We start from the raw sequence: 17,321 nt of genomic DNA on the forward strand, positions 1-17,321 counted from the left end.
CGCACAAAGACTCCGTGAGACGAATAATGAAGTCGATGAGGCTTTATTAAGCGTGTCTGTTCCCCTGCAGCTCAATAGTAGACTGGCCTGCGGGGGAGGACTCCGGCTTCTTATACTCCGCCTTCAGGGCGGAGCTAGAGGTCAACGGCCAACCAGGACCCGGGATCTGTCAGCCAATGACATTAGGGCTTCCAGTCCCACATGACCCCCAATACATACTACCACAGGGCTATGGGAAGATTTGGAAAGGGCCAGAATGAGGGGAGGAAGAGATGTTTGAAACAAATTGCTTAACAGAGGGCTCAAGATCAACTCTTGTGCTTTATGGGTTTTGTCTTCTTACAATTCTGTAGCTGTATCAGAGACTACCTTAAATCAATGTTTACATGAATACTTCAACAGCTAGTATTACATTCCATCTAATGCGATCAATAGTGTTAAGGGCCAGGACTTAGAAACTCCAAAGTGTATTATGATGCTCCCCTAACCTATAACATTTACGTTAAATTTGGCTAAGATGAGCACGGGAGACTTCACTTCAAGTGTGATTCATCAGACTTCCGAGGCGCTTTTATCAAAACAAAGTTTATTATAAGAATGTCGTTAACATATAAAAACCTTATCAAGACTTTGTTCTCAATTACAAACATGAAAAAACACAACATCTACAGTAATCGATGTATATAACTCTTAATGAATCCCCCTGTTCCAATTCAATACAAAATCCAATAAACCAAAACTCCTTTCAAGGGCATGGCCCAGCACACTGTAATCTCACCTGAATGGGACTGGTCCTTTCCCTGAGATTCTCGTCCAGCCTCCAACCAGAAGATTCAAAATTCCTTCCAGAAAGCAACTCTATCTTTAAAGTTACCAAGGCAGTTTGCCACACCCAATGTGCTTTTGGTTCACTGGCTCAGCTTTAAATAAGAGGGAAACACTGCTTTTTTCTTCTGCAGTCCAAAGCAACAAACCAAAACTGAAACCCAAAACACTAAACCCCCTCTCGCCTGACAGCCACAGCCCAGCTCCATCCACAAATGACATCACTGAAGCCGTGCTACAAGCCATGTGGTAAGACAAAACCTTTCTTAAAGGGACACTGTTATAACCTGTCTACCTACCATTGGCTGGGGACTAATGACAATCCCACAATCCTGTGGGAGTATGAGCTTCCCCAATGAGGGGGGCAGAGAAACCACTAATAAACTCCAAGTATAAATAAAGCTGGCCAGTTTAGGAACCAGCAGGAAGGAGTGTGCAGCAAGGGAAGTTGCTGCTGCTGTTATATATATATGTTATTGTAAATAAATGTTATTACTTTGTATCCTTAAAACTCGTGCTGGATTCTTCGTGGCCCTCACAAAACTGGCGACGAAGGTTAAAGTGAATAGCTGTCTACACTGCTGAAGCCACCTCCCTGGATTTTGTTGGATACAGGTTGGAAGTTGTTTTCTATTATACCATGCCTCTGTACGGACGTTTGGATGTTTGATGCTGCGCTGGACAGCTGGAACCAGTACACACAACGGATGAGTTACTAATTCCGGGCAAACAATATCACCGAAACCAAGTGCCAGGTGGTCATATTGCTCACCGCCTGCGGCCCGCATACGTTTGGGTGATTAGGAGCCTTACGTACCCAGCTGCGCCGGACACCAAAACGTTTGATGAACTTGTGAATATAGTGGGGCAACATTTCAACCCAACCCCGTCCACGATAGACCAGAGTTACCGGTTTAATACCGCAGAGAGGACCCCTAGAGAATCCCTTGCCGATTTTCTATCCAGGCTACGCAGGATTGGGACGTACTGTGACTATGGTGAGACCTTGTCAGAAATGTTGCGCGACCGTTTGTTTTGCGGTATTAACAATGCGGCCACCCAGAGAAAGTTGTTAGCTGAGCCAACATTGACTTTTCAACAGGCCATTCAAATAGTATTGTCCCGAGAGAGCGCAGAACGAGGAGTGCAGGAGCTACAGGGAATGGAAGTGCATGTCTTGGGGCGCAGCCCCTTCCGTCCGAAAACGTCCCCCCGCACTCCTGCGGTACCTTGGGCGAGGCAACGTCCGGACCGACGCCAGTGGCCGTCGGACATTCCTCCCCGAAGGGAGCCTTCTCAAGAACCAATGGATGAGGAGCCATGTCCGTGTCAGACTTGTAGGCGCCGACCCCGTCGTGGACAGCGGTCCTGGGGGTGCCAGAGGCGACGTTGTTCCGACCGAAACTGGGACCAGCCCAGGGGCCGTAACTGGGACCAGCCCAGGGGCCGTACCTTCCATGTGGATGAATCTGCGGCGACTACTCCTGAGGACGTGGAGACGGAGGACGACTGCCTGCAGCTGCATTGTGTGGCAGCCCACCGTGTGGCCCCCATTAAGGTGACAGTACGGGTCAATGGACACCCGCTTGAGATGGAGTTGGACACTGGCGCAGCAGTCTCCGTGATCGCCCAGAGGACATTCGACTGCATCAAGCAGGGTATACAGACCCTTACATTATCCGACTCACAGGCCAGGTTGGCCACCTACACGGGGGAACCACTGGACATTGCAGGAACTACAATGACCCCTGTTGTTTATGGACGCCAGGAGGGGCGTTTCCCACTTATTGTGGTGCGCGGCCATGGGCCCAGCCTGTTGGGTCGGGACTGGTTGCGCCATTTGCGGTTGCAATGGCAGCACATCCTCCAAACAGTTTCTGAAGGGTTGACTAAGGTGCTGGGACGATACCCAGATGTATTCCAGCCTGGTGTTTGGGGAAAATAAAAGGGGCCGTAGCCCGTATCCAAGTTGAACCAGGAGCCACCCCGCGCTATTTCCGGGCACGCCCGGTGCCTGACGCCTTGCTCGAGAAGGTAGAAGGGGAGCTCACTCGTTTGGAGCGTTTGGGTATTATCAGGCCCGTCCGTTTTGCTGACTGGGCAGCACCAATTGTACCTGTAATGAAGCCAGATGCCACAGTTCGCTTGTGTGGCGACTATAAACTTACAGTGAATACGGCTTCCCGACTCAACCGATATCCAATGCCTCGCATAGAGGATCTCTACGTGAAGCTTGCAGGTGGACTGTCATTCACAAAATTAGATATGAGTCACGCCTACCTGCAGTTGGAGCTGGACCCTGCCTCCCGACCATATGTAACGATTAATACACACCGGGGCCTGTATGAATATACATGGTTGCCCTTTGGAGTATCCTCTGCCTGCGCAATTTTTCAACGTGTTATGGAGGGCATTTTGAGAGGTTTACCACGTGTTGCTGTCTACTTAGATGACGTTTTGATTACAGGGATGTCGGAGCAGGAACATTTGGAAAATCTGGAGGCTGTCCTTAGATGCCTTTCGGAGGCAGGAGTCCGTTTACGTCGCACAAAGTGCATATTTCAGGCAAAGGAAGTAGTCTACCTAGGTTATCGGGTGGACCGCGAAGGTTTGCACCCCGTCGCAGAGAAGGTGCGTGCAATTCAACAGGCCCCCGCCCCGACTGACACTTCGCATCTTCGTTCTTTTCTCGGTCTCATAAACTATTATGGGAAGTTCCTCCCCAATCTGGCAACTATGCTGGCCCCTTTGCACCTTCTGCTAAAGAAAAATCACACCTGGGTTTGGGGTCAGCCGCAAGAAACCGCTTTCCGGCGGGTAAAGCAACAATAGTCGTCGTCTGGGTTAACTAACCCACTATGATCCTGGAAAGCCTTCGCTCGTCACATGTGATGCATCCCCGTATGGTATTGGGGCGGTCCTGTCCCACAAGATGGAGAACGGGGCCGAGCGACCGATAGCTTTCGCATCCCGCACATTGACTGCAGCGGAGAAAAAGTACGTACAGATCAAGTAGGAGGGCCTGGCAGTGGGTTTTACGGTGAAACGCTTCAACCAGTACGTGAATGGCCACCATTTCACTATCGTGACTGATCATAAGCCTCTGCTGGGAATTTTCAGAGAGGATAAGTCAATACCGCCCATTGCTTCCGCACGGATCCAGCGCTGGTCTTTGTTGCTTGCTGCATACGAGTATTCTCAGGAGCACAAACCAGGTACGCAGATAGCAAATGCCGACGCACTGAGCCGATTGCCTTTATCGACCGGCCCCATGTCGACCCCCACGACCGATGAGGTGGTTGCAACCCTAAATTTTATGGACACCTTGCCTGTCACGGCATCACAGATCCGTGAGTGGACCCAGACGGAGCCAGTCCTGTCAAAGATTCGGCACATAGTCCTGTATAGTGGGCAGCATAGACAGCTCCCAGGCCAGTTGCGGGCATTTTCCTCCAAGCTGTCAGAATTCAGCGTGGAAGACGGCATCCTCTTGTGGGGGACGCGTGTGATTGTCCTGGAAAAAGGCCAGGAGCTGATACTAACAGACTTGCACAATGGGCATCCAGGTGTGACCAAAATGAAAATGTTGGCCCGGAGTTATGTCTGGTGGCCAGGTCTCGACACCGACATTGAGAAGGTGGCCCAAAACTGCTCCATTTTCCAGGAGCATCAGAAGCTTCCACCGGCCGCGCCCCTACATCACTGGGAATGGCCAGGGCGGCCTTGGGCATGCTTGCATACAGATTTCGCAGACCCTTTTCAAGGATCCATGTTCCTTCTATTAATTGACGCCCAGTCTAAATGGCTAGAGGTGCATAAGATGCAGGGGACAACGTCCTGCGCAACAATTGAAAAGATGCGTTTGTCGTTTAGTACGCATGGCCTCCCTGAGGTGCTGGTCACGGATAACGGCACTCCACTCATGAGTGAGGAGTTTGCGAGGTTCACGAAGATGAACGGCATACGCCATATCCACACTGCCCCTTACCACCCGGCTTCAAATGGGTTGGCAGTGCAGGCATTCAAAGAGGCTTAAAGAAGCAGTCTTCCGGATCAATGGACACGAGACTGGCTCGCTTTTTTGCTTACATATAGGACCACCCCCCATGCGGTGACTGGGGTAGCTCCCGCAGAACTCCTAATGGGCCGGAGACTTCGCACCCGCCTTAGTATGGTTTTCCCGGACATTGACGCAAAAGTACGCCGCACACAAGAGCGGCAGGGACAGGGATTTTCTCGGCATCGGCCGATTCGGCAGTTTCCGCCCGGTGACCCAGTGTTCGTTCAGAATTTTGCTGGTGGTGCCCAGTGGGTTCCTGGTGTAATCTTTCGCCAAACAGGCCCTATATCTTACCAGGTGCAAGCCCAGGGTCGTCTCCAGCGCAAACATGTAGACCACGTTCGGTCCAGAAGACTATCCCCTCAAACGATTCCCCGCCCCCGGAGCTCATTTCTACAGCTGCAGAGACCAGAGACAAGGGAAGGTAGTCCTCACAATCTTCCACTGGTGCCTCACTCGAAGCCTGCGCAGGTCGTTACAGAACCGAATGGAGATAGAGATGCTGACATGACGGAGGCAGCAGACTCTGACTCCAAGATGGAGACACAGGATGCATCAGAGGGGGAATCCTCGGGTCCACGGGCCGTGGATGTACAACCGTTGCGCCGTTCATCACGGAAGAGCCGGTCCCCGTCTCGTTACACGCCGCCTGATCCAGCGCCGCGTGCAAGTGGTGTCCGGCCTGCGGCAAAACGAGTCCGACGCACTCCTTTGCCAGGGTCTTCGATGGATTCCTTGGACTTTGGGGGGGGGGAGAGATGTTATAACCTGCCTGCTTACCATTGGCTGGGGACTAATGACAATCCCACAATCCTGTGGGAGTATGAGCTTCCCCAATGAGGGGGGCGGAGAAACCATTAGTATAAATAAAGCTGGCCAGTTTGGAAACAGCAGGAAGGAGTGTGCAGCAAGGGAAGTTGCTGCTGCTGTTATATATATATATGTTATTGTAAATAAATGTTATTACTTTGTATCCTTAAAACTCGTGCTGGATTCTTCGTGGCCCTCACAAAAGACACTCACATACCAATAGTTGCAAGTCAGCTTTTCTATTCCCCTTTCATTCTGATAAGTCTGTATGACAGGAAAATAATTGGGGTTGGCTGGAATGGAATTCTGAGCTTGAATTAGCACACCATGGGTCGACAGCAAACGGTTACGCATGACTTCAGCCAATCGCAAAGTCAGCTGTTTTGGCTGCCCCCCCCACACAAACAATACAAATAGGGGGTAGAAACACTGATGGGCATGATTCAGCGACCCAGTTACACCTGGCTCAACAGATGAATCGTGTGCAAGCCCCAAATCGGCTTCTGCGACGGGTGCCGGGTCGGTTGCAAGTCACCTGTCTCGCTTCGCCTGGCATGATCAGCATATTTAATGAGCCTTTAAATACCCGAATGCCGGATTTACCCGCTGCCTGGTACTCAATGGCTGTGTCTGGGAGATCTTGCCAGAGCACCATTTAGTACTGGTCCACACAAATGCACCTGGGCCCCCTCGGGTGGTCAGGGACAGGGCAGGGTGGCACCCTAGGTCCGTTGACCTGGCACCTGGACAACCTAGCTCTGCTAGCCTGGGAGCACCACCCTGGCAGTGCCAGGCTTCCAGGGAACTGTCAGGCCTGTGGAGAGCCTTGCCACTTTGGGGTGGGGGCCATTCGGGAGGTTGCCGGGGTCTCCCTAAGGTCAGGAGTGTGAGGGGGGCAAGGGAGAAAGACCGGGGCTGCTGGACAAAATGGAGCCCTGATTTGCAAGCAGCCTTTCCTGCTGTCAAGCTTAATCACAAGTGCAGCCTCGGTGGAGAGAAACTCTCCGTTGCCAAAAACACACAAAGAGTCGGTGGATAGGAGGGGCTGTTTCTTGGCGCTGCAACTGCCGAGAAACACCCCGCTAAATGCGTCCGACAGTGGACTACAACCTCTGTCCGCTGGATCGCGAACAATGTCTTTTCTGTGTTGTGAGAAAGAAACTTGAGAAATAAGAGAACATTTGTCATTTTACAAATAATGCATAGCTCAAAACTTGTGTTCCATTACAATGAGTCCTAAAAGCAATACCACTTTGCCTTTATAAAGCACCATTAATGCAGAAAAATATTACCAAGGCACTTCACGTGGAGGCTATGGATACCAAGCTAAAGGAAATAATAAGCAGGATGACCAAAAGTTTGTTTTAAAGCAGATCTTGAAAGAGGAGAAGGGAGAGAACACCAGATCACAGGTCTTGTTGACTGAAGGCAAAGTTGACAACAATGAGACAAGTGGAGCGGGGATGTTCAAAAGACCAGAGTCAAAGAAACAGCATTTTGGAATATTACAGAGCTGGAGGAGAAAGGGAGAGATATAAATGAATGTAAACCTAGCAATAACTGGACAACTAATTTGTGATGCAGAGCGAGGCATAATCTTTATTAGTGTCACAAGCAAGCTTACATTAACACTGCAATGAGGTTATTGTGCAAATCCCCTAGTCGCCACATTCTGGCACCTGTTTGGGAACAGAGGGAGAATTCAGAATGTGCCCAATTCACCTAATAAGCACGTCGTTCAGGACTTGTGGGAGGAAACTGGAACACCGGAACCCGGCAAACATGGGGAGAACGTGCAGACTCCTCATAGACAGTGACCCAAGCCAGGAGGCGAACCATAAGACCATAAGACATAGGAGCGGAAGTAAGGCCATTCGGCCCATCGAGTCTACTCCACCATTTAATCATGGCTGACTTCAACTCCATTTACCCGCTCTCTCTCCATCGCCCTTATAAAAAGTGAGTATAAAAACCTAACGGTAACTTCCTGTTTTCCACTTTTTTTTCCAAAAGTGACGTCAGAGGGAAGCTGTGATCTGATTGGTTGATAGCAAATCTGCCCCAAATTTTTAAAAAAACACAGCTAAACTCGTAAACTTAAATTAAACTAATTAATTAATTAGAGATGGCTGGTCAGGTGATGTGCTTGAGCTGCTTGATGTGGGAGCTGGCAGATCGCATTGCATAAGTGTTGGCTGCTCGAAGAGCTCCGGCTCAGAGTTGATGAGCTGGAGTCTGAACTTCAAACACTGAGGCACATCCGGGAGGGGGAGACTTACCTGGACACTGTGTTTCAGGAGGCAGTCACACCTATCAGAGTAAGTAGTTTAAATCCTGCCAGTGGCCAGGGACAGCAGGGTGTGACTGCAAGTCAGGCAGGTAAAGGGAACCAGCAGTCAGGAACTCAGGAGCCTCAACCCTTGATCCTGTCCAACAGGAACGAGGCACTTGCTCCCTGTGTGGATGGCGAACAGGGCTGCAGGAAGGATGAATCAGCTGACCAAGGCACCATGGTTCAGCAGGCCATTCAAGGGGAGGGAGTAAATAGGCAAGTTGTAGTTGTAGGGGATTCTATTATCAGGGGGATAGATAGTATCCTTTGTGATCAGGATAAAGAGTCCCACATGGTATGTTGCCTGCCCGGTGCTAGGGTGCGGAACATCTCTGACCGGCTTGAAAGGATACTGGAGAGGGAGGGGGAGGATCCAGTTGTTGTGGTCCATGTCAGTACCAACAACATAGCCAAGTCTAGGAAAGAGGACCTGTTTTAGAGATTATAAAGAGCTAGGATTCAAATTAAAAAACAGGTCCTCAAGGGTCATAATCTCCGGATTATTGCCCGAGCCACATGCAAATTGGCATAGGGAGGCAAGAATAAGGGAAGTTAACACGTGGCTGAAAGAGTGGTGTGGGAAAGAGGGGTTCCTTTTCATGGGACACTGGCATCAGTTTTGGGACGGGGGGACCTATACCGTGGGATGGTCTCCACCTGAACTGAGCTGGGACCAGTGTTCTGGCGAAAAGAGTAAATAGGGTGGTCGATAGGACTTTAAACTAGAGATTGGGGGGGAAGGGAAAGTCAGGGAACCAAGAGGTGAAGTGGGAAGCGTAGCTGCTTAGGAATACAAAAAAGCACGAAAAGACAGAACTCAGGAGAGGTTACAATAGTCCCCATCTCACAAAATATGACACAGTGTATGGAAAGGCTCAGTAAACCAAGGTCCACCACACTAAGAAAACAAAAAGGGACGGTCAATAGAGAATTAAAGGTGCTATATTTAAATGCGCGCACTGTACGGAACAAGGTAGATGAGCTTGTGGCCCAGATTGTGTCTGGCAGGTATGATGTGGTAGGCATCACAGAGACGTGGTTGCAGGGGGTTCAGGACTGGCATTTAAACATCCAGGGGTTCACAACCTATCGAAAAGACAGAGAGGTGGGCAGAGGGGGCGGGGTTGCCTTGTTAATTCGGAATGAAATTAAATCAATAGCACTAAACGACATAGGGTCAGATGATGTGGAGTCTGTGTGGGTAGACCTGAGGAACCACAAAGGCAAAAAAACCATAATGGGAGTTATGTACAGGCCTCCTAACAGTGGTCAGGACCAGGGGCACAAAATGCACCACAAAATAGAAAGGGCATGTCAGAAAGGCAAGGTCACAGTGATCATGGGGGACTTCAATATGCAGCTGGACTGGGTAAATAATGTTGCCAGTGGACCCAAAGAAAGGGAATTCATTGAATGTTTACAGGAGGGCTTTTTGGAACAGCTTGTGATGGAGCCCACGAGGGAACAGGCCATTCTGGACTTAGTGTTATGTAATGAGCCAGACTTGATTAAAGATCTTAAAGTAAGGGAGCACTTAGGAGGCAGTGATCATAATATGGTAGAATTCAGTCTGCAATTTGAAAAAAAGAAGGTACAATCAGATGTAAAGGTGTTACAGTTAAATAAAGGTAACTACAGGGGCATGAGGGAGGAACTGACGAAAATCGACTGGGAGCAGAGCCTAGTGGGAAAGACAGTAGAACAGTAATGGCAGGAGTTTCTGGGAGTAATTGAGGACACAGTACAGAGGTTCATCCCAAAGAAAAGAAAGGTTATCAGAGGGGGGATTAGGCAGCCATGGCTGACAAAGGAAGTCAGGGAATGCATCAAAGCAAAAGAGAAAGCCTATAATGTGGCAAAGAGTAGTGGGAAGTCAGAAGATTGGGAAGGCTACAAAAACAAACAGAGGATAACAAAGAGAGAAATAAGGAAAGAGAGGATCAAATATGAACCCACGTCACTGGTGCTGTGAAGCAACAGTGCTAACCACTGTGCTATTGTGCTGTCCTGTAATGGAGCCTACGAGGGAGCAAGATCGCCTACGTCTGGTCCTGTGTAATGAGAAAGGAATAATTAATGATAATAATTAGTTTGGGATCCTCACAGAAGGAGTGATCATAGTATAGTCGAATTTAAAATACAGATGGAGGGTGAGAAAGTAAAATCCAATACCAGTGTCTTGTGCTTAAACAAAGGAGACTACAATGGGATGAGGGAGGAGTTGGCAAAGGTAGACTGGGAGCAAAGACTTTATGGTGGGACCAGTTGAGGAATTTTTGAGTGATTTTTCAGTGCTCAGCAAAAGTATATACCAATGAAGAGGAAGGTCTGTAGGAGAAGGGCTAATCAGCCATGGATATCCAAGAAAATAAAGGAGGGTGTCAAATTGAAAGAAAATGCATACAAATACATACAAAGTGGCAAAGATTAATGGGAAACAAGAGGATTGGGAAATCTTTAAAGGTCAACAGAAAGCCACGAAAAAAAGGTATAAAGAAAAGTAAGATAGATTATGAGAGCAAACAAGCTCGGAATATAAAAATAGATAGCAAAGGTTTCTACAAATACGTAAAACGAAAGAGTGTCTAAAGTAAACATTGGTCATTTAGAGGATGAGAAGGGGGATTTAATAATGGGAAATGAAGAAATGGCCGAGGCGTTGAAGAGGTATTTTGTGTCGGTCTTCACAGGGAAGACACAAATAACATGCCAATAATTGTTGGCAAGGAGGATATGGTAGGTGAGGATCTAAAAACAATCATTATCACCAAGGAGGTAGTGTTGAGCAAGCTAATGGGGCTAAAGGTAGACAAGTCTCCTGGCCCTGATGGAAAGCATCCCAGGGTACTAAAAAGAGGTGGTGGGAGAAATAGCAAATGTGCTTGTGGTAATTTACCAAAATTCGCTGGACTCTGGCAGATTGGAAAACCACAAATGTAACGCCACTGATTAAAAACTATAGGCCAGTTAGCTTAACTTCTGTAGTGGGGAAAATGCTTGAATCTATCACCAAGGAACAATTAGCGAGTCAACTGGATGTTAATGATCCCATTGGGCAGACACAGCATGAGTTCATGAAAGGCAGCTCATGTTTAACTGATCTACTGGAATTCTTTGAGGACGTTATGAGTCCAGTGGACAATGGGGGACCGGTGGATTTGGTGTATCTGGATTTCCAGAAGCTTTTGACAAGGTGCCACACAAAAAGGCTTATGCATAAGATAAGGGTGCACGGCGTAACGGGTAATGTATTAGCATCGATAGAGGATTGGTTAACTAACAGAAAGCAAAGAGTGGGGCTAAATGGGTGTTTTTCTGGTTGGCGATCAGTGGCTAGTGGTGTGCCTCAGGGATCAGTTTTGGGACCGCTGGTTTAGCACAGTGGGCTAAATAGCTGGCTTGCAATGCCGAACAATGCCAGCAGCGCAGGTTCAATTCCCGTACCGGCCTCCCCGAACATGCGCCGGAATGTGGCGACTAGGGGCTTTTCACAGTACCTTCATTGAAGTCTACTTGTGACAATAAGCAATTATTATTATTATTTGGAGTCGGGGACCAAATGTAATGTGTCAAAGTTCGCAGATGACAAGAAGTTGGTTTACAGGTGCAGCAGGTAATTAAAAGGCAAATGGAATTTTGTCCTTCATTGCTAGAGGGATGGAGTTTAAAAACAGGGAGGTTATGTTGCAGCTGTATAGGGTGCTGGTGAGGCCACACCTGGAGTACTGTGTACAGTTTTGGTCTCCTTACTTGAGAAACGATGTACTGGCACTAGAGGGGGTACAGAGGAGATTCACTCGGTTGATTCCGGAGTTGAGAGGATTGCTTTATGAGGAGAGACTGAGTAGATTGGGACCATGCTCATTGGAATTTAGAAGAACGAGAGGGGATTGGATAAAAACACATAGAATTATGAAGGGAATAGTTAAGATAGAAGCAGGGAGGTTGTTTCCACTCGCGGGTGAAATTAGGACTAGGGGACATAGCCTCAAAATAAGAGGAAGCAGATTTAGGACTGAGTTGAGGAGGAACTTCTTCACCCAATGGGTTGTGAATCTGTGGAATTCCCTGCCCAGTGAAGCAGTTGAGGCTACCTCGTTGAATGTTTTTTAAGGCATAGATTTTGGAAGAGTAAAGGAATTAAAGGTTTTTTTGATCAGGCGGGTAAGTAGAGCTGAGTCCACAAACAGATCCATGATTTTATTGAATGGCAGAGCAGGTTTGAGAGGCCAGGTGGTCTGCTCCTGCTCCTAGTTCCTATGTTCTAACAGCGCAGGTTCAATTCCCGTACCGGCTGAGGTTGTTCGTGAGGCCCGCCTTCTCAACCTTGTCCCTCGCCTGAGGTGTGGTGATGCTCAGTTAAATCACCACCAGTCAGCTCTCTCCCTTCAAAGGGCCATCTGGGACTATGGCGGCTTTACCTTTACTTTACAAAATGCCCGTTGCAAATAAAATCTTCCTGGTCATAAAATGCAGGTCCAAAGTCTCGGTATCAAAGAATATACAGTATTAAATACTGAAAGGCTGCTCCATTGAGCAAGATAATAAATATCGTGATTTTAGTTTAAAACAGTGAAGGGGTTATCTAATTGTTTTACAGACCTTTGTACAATCAGAAAGTAATTCCAGCGATGTGTTGGAAGCAGTTTGATAAATTGCTCCACTTGACTTTTAACGGGCTTGGGTCCAAGACCTGAAAATTCCACAACCATATTCTTCTGATTACCAGATCTTTGCCTTAGAATACACCGCAAAACTATGTTAACTGTGTCTAAAATAATAATTTCCAGGATTTTGGCAGTGGCTAATTATGTTATATCATGACCCATCTCAGAATAAAATCTATGCTGTAGATTTGTATTGTTTTTCAATTACCCAACTTTTGTTTTGCCACCTTAATTTTCCTTCTTCAAGGTGAAGGGGAAAATCCATAAATTGAACAGAAACATGTGTGGGGCATAGACAACGAGGAGCAGAATTTTCGATTTCCACTGAAGATAGAAGGGCTGGAAAACTAGGAGGGATCAGCATGTCGGTTCCCACCTCTCGCCCATGGAGTGGTGGGAGGCATAGGTACACTCCCTTAAGTAGCGGGCTGCCTAGCAAGTCAATAAAAGGACCAATTAAGGCAAATCTTCTCTAAGATCAGTGGAATCTTTCAGTCAGCTGGCAGGCCTGCCCCACAGTAGCTGGAATGTGGATGCAGCCTCCCGATCACAGACTAGGGGCCAGCGCTCCAGCAGTGTTTTAAAGTGTCCTGCAGCTCACATACCTGAATGGTTACACGTGCATCCCCAGTGTGGAGGGGAACCACCTCATGATTAAGACTGGCAGCAGTTGCCAGACCATTAATCTCAACTTTTCCAGAAGTCTTCAGCAGGCACCTCCATCTTGAGGCCCTCTCTCTCTGACATACATTGGTAGTTCCCATCACAGATGTTGGTGCTGCTGGGCCTCCTACTAGCCCTCTAGCCTTGGAAGCTCACCCTCCATCCTTAATTGGATGACAAGTGCTCTCCCTGGACATTATTTGGTCAACTCGCAAAATATTGTGTCAGGCAATGTGGAGTCGCGAGCTGGCAAGGCAGCCGATGTTAGGATCCAGCTGGACACCAGAACTAAAATCCAGCCTGGGGCGAGAGAGGGAGATACACACACAGATGAATTAGGAGCAGTACTAGATCCCACGGCCCCTCGGGCCTGCTCCACCATTGACCAAGATCATGGTTGATCTGCTTATAACTTCAACTCCACATTCCTTCCTCCTGATAATCTTTCACGCCTTTAAAAAAAAGAACCTAAATATTTCCTACCTTGAGGAAAAATAAATCCGTGAGCTTCCAGGTGAGGGAGGATCGGATGAAAATTGACACAGTAGTTGGTTCAAGATTTGGCATGCTATATTCTCTCCCAGCTGGTAAACTTACTGGAGTTTGAAACTTGGATTTTTCAAGGTACCTAAAACTATGACACTATTATGATATTACCTTCATTTTAAAAGAAATGAACTGCACAGATGTCCCCCTTTTCCGAGGAGTATAAAATTTTGCCTCCAAAAAATGTATTTCTTTAATAGAGACCAATAATTTTGCACCAGAGAAAGGGAACAAATCTCTTTACATTGAGCCAACAATCATTAACTGTTCCAGCACTATATCAATAACAGAAAACCGTGTGTTGATTTGGGTTTACTGATTAGCGCAAGGGCACTACTAGAAACTAAAGGACAGTGAAACTAGAAAGATTACAAAATCAGCAGCAGCACTATAATTCTTTAACGGACACAGAGCCAGAGTCGTTTACACACAGGAGGCCATTCAGCCCATCGGGTCCATGCCAGCTCTTGAACCAGTCAGCTGTTTTGCATCACTCATATAGCCCGACAGGTTTATTTTCTTTAAATGTCCATCCAACTTCATTTTGAAGTCATTGATTGTGTCCGCTCCCACCACCCTCATCAGCAGAGTGTGACAGGTCATTGCTACTTGTTGCCAAAAATGTTCTTCCTCTCAGTACCTCTTGCCTAAAACCTAATTCGGGAAATCATGCTTGACCTGTGGGTCTCACCCCCACAACCCAAAGGTGTGCAGGGTAGGTGGATAAATTGGAAAAAAAACAAATTGGGCACTTTAAATTATTAAAACAATAAAAAGGAAATCATGCTTGACAAATCTACTGGAATTCTTCGAGGATGTAACCAGTAGAGTTGATGAGGGGGAGCCAGTGGATGTGGTTTATTTGGACTTTCTGAAGGCTTTTGACAAAGTCGTACATAAGAGATTATCATTTAAAATTATGCACAGGATTAGGGGTGGTGTATAGAGATGAATAGAAAACTGGTTAGCAGACAGGAAATGAAGTGTAGGAATTAATAGGTCTTTTTCAAATTGGCAGGCAGTGACGAGTGGGGTACCGCAGGAATTGGTGCTGGGACCCCAGCTATTCACAATATATATTAATGATTTAGATGAGGGAACTAAATGTTAATTCTCCAAATTCGCAGATATCCTTTAGTATGATTTGGACAAGTTGGGTGAGTGAGCAAATGAGTGGCAGATGCAGTCTAACTTGGGTAAATGTGAGGTTATCCACTTTGGTACCAAAAACAGGAAGGCAGATGGTTATCCAAATGGCCATAAATTAGGAAAGGGGAACATGCAATGAGACCCGGGTGTCCTGGTACACCAGTTGCTGAAAGCAGGCATGCAGGTACAGCAGGCGGTAAAGAATGTATGCTGGCCTTCATTGCGAGAGGATTCGAGTACAGGAGCAGGGATGTCTTGCTGCAATTATACAGGACCTTGGTGAGGCTATATCTGGAATAGTGTGTGCAGTTTTGGTCTCTGTATCTGAGGAAGGATGTTCTTGCTAAAGAGGGAGTGCAGCAAAGGTTTACCAGACTGATTCCTGGGGTGGCAGGATGGATGTATGAGGAACGATTGAGTCAGTTAGAACATAGAACATAGAACATAGAACAATACAGCGCAGTACAGGCCCTTCGGCCCACGATGTTGCACCGAAACAAAAGCCATCCAACCTACACTATGCCATTATCATCCATATGTTTATCCAATAAACTTTTAAATGCCCTCAATGTTGGCGAGTTCACCACTGTAGCAGGTAGGGCATTCCACGGCCTCACTACTCTTTGCGTAAAGAACCTACCTCTGACCTCTGTCCTATATCTATTACCCCTCAGTTTAAAGTTATGTCCCCTCGTGCCAGCCATATCCATCCGCGGGAGAAGGCTCTCACTGTCCACCCTATCCAACCCCCTGATCATTTTGTATGCCTCTATTAAGTCTCCTCTTAACCTTCTTCTCTCCAACGAAAACAACCTCAAGTCCATCAGCCTTTCCTCATAAGATTTTCCCTCCATACCAGGCAACATCCTGGTAAATCTCCTCTGCACCCGCTCCAAAGCCTCCACGTCCTTCCTATAATGCGGTGACCAGAACTGTACGCAATACTCCAAATGCGGCCGTACCAGAGTTCTGTACAGCTGCAACATGACCTCCCGACTCCGGAACTCAATCCCTCTACCAATAAAGGCCAACACTCCACAGGCCTTCTTCACAACCCTATCAACCTGGGTGGCAACTTTCAGGGATCTATGTACATGGACACCTAGATCCCTCTGCTCATCCACACTTTCAAGAACTTTACCATTAGCCAAATATTCCGCATTCCTGTTATTCCTTCCAAAGTGAATCACCTCACACTTCTCTACATTAAACTCCATTTGCCACCTCTCGGCCCAGCTCTGCAGCTTATCTATATCCCTCTGTAATCTGCTACATCCTTCCACACTATCGACAACACCACCGACTTTAGTATCGTCTGCAAATTTACTCACCCACCCTTCTGCGCCTTCCTCTAGGTCATTGATAAAAATGACAAACAGCAACGGCCCCAGAACAGATCCTTGTGGTACTCCACTTGTGACTGTACTCCATTCTGAACATTTCCCAACCATCACCACCCTCTGTCTTCTTTCAGCTAGCCAATTTCTGATCCACATCTCTAAATCACCCTCAATCCCCAGCCTCCGTATTTTTTGCAATAGCCTACCGTGGGGAACCTTATCAAACGCTTTGCTGAAATCCATATACACCACATCAACTGCTCTACCCTCGTCTACCTGTTCAGTCACCTTCTCAAAGAACTCAATAAGGTTTGTGAGGCATGACCTACCCTTCACAAAGCCATGCTGACTATCCCTGATCATATTATTCCTATCTAGATGATTATAAATCTTGTCTCTTATAATCCCCTCCAAGACTTTACCCACTACAGACGTGAGGCTCACCGGTCTATAGTTGCCGGGGTTGTCTCTGCTCCCCTTTTTGAACAAAGGGACCACATTTGCTGTCCTCCAGTCCTCTGGCACTATTCCTGTAGCCAATGATGACATAAAAATCAAAGCCAAAGGTCCAGCAATCTCTTCCCTGGCCTCCCATAGAATCCTAGGATAAATCCCATCAGGTCCCGGGGACTTATCTATTTTCAGCCTGTCCAGAATTGCCAACACCTCTTCCCTACGTACCTCAATGCCATCTATTCTATTAGCCTGGGGCTCAGCATTCTCCTCCACAACATTATCTTTTTCCTGAGTGAATACTGACGAAAAATATTCATTTAGTATCTCGCCTATCTCGCCTATCTCTTCAGACTCCACACACAATTTCCCATCCCTGTCCTTGACTGGTCCTACTCTTTCCCTAGTCATTCGCTTATTCCTGACATACCTATAGAAAGCTTTTGGGTTTTCCTTGATCCTTCCTGCCAAATACT

The 17,321-nt window shown here is 47.3% G+C and overlaps 1 protein-coding gene across 5 annotated transcripts in view; it reads right to left on the reverse strand.

Annotated features, from left to right (window-relative positions):
• Window positions 1-17,321, reverse strand: part of acacb (acetyl-CoA carboxylase beta) — a 222,313-nt gene that overhangs the window by 181,453 nt on the left and 23,539 nt on the right. Inside the window, exon 2 of one of the 5 annotated variants that reach the window (XM_072478550.1) lies at window positions 12,630-12,720. The exons of 3 other annotated variants lie outside the window; for them this stretch is intronic. The gene's annotated coding sequence lies outside the window, so the exon portion shown is untranslated. Of the gene's footprint in view, window positions 1-12,629; window positions 12,721-17,321 lie in introns of those variants that run through there. One more of the 5 variants, XM_072478682.1, reaches the window with a different exon arrangement.

The sequence above is a fragment of the Scyliorhinus torazame genome, chromosome 1, assembly GCF_047496885.1.
Source record: "Scyliorhinus torazame isolate Kashiwa2021f chromosome 1, sScyTor2.1, whole genome shotgun sequence".
Classification (NCBI taxonomy): Eukaryota; Metazoa; Chordata; class Chondrichthyes; order Carcharhiniformes; family Scyliorhinidae; genus Scyliorhinus; species Scyliorhinus torazame.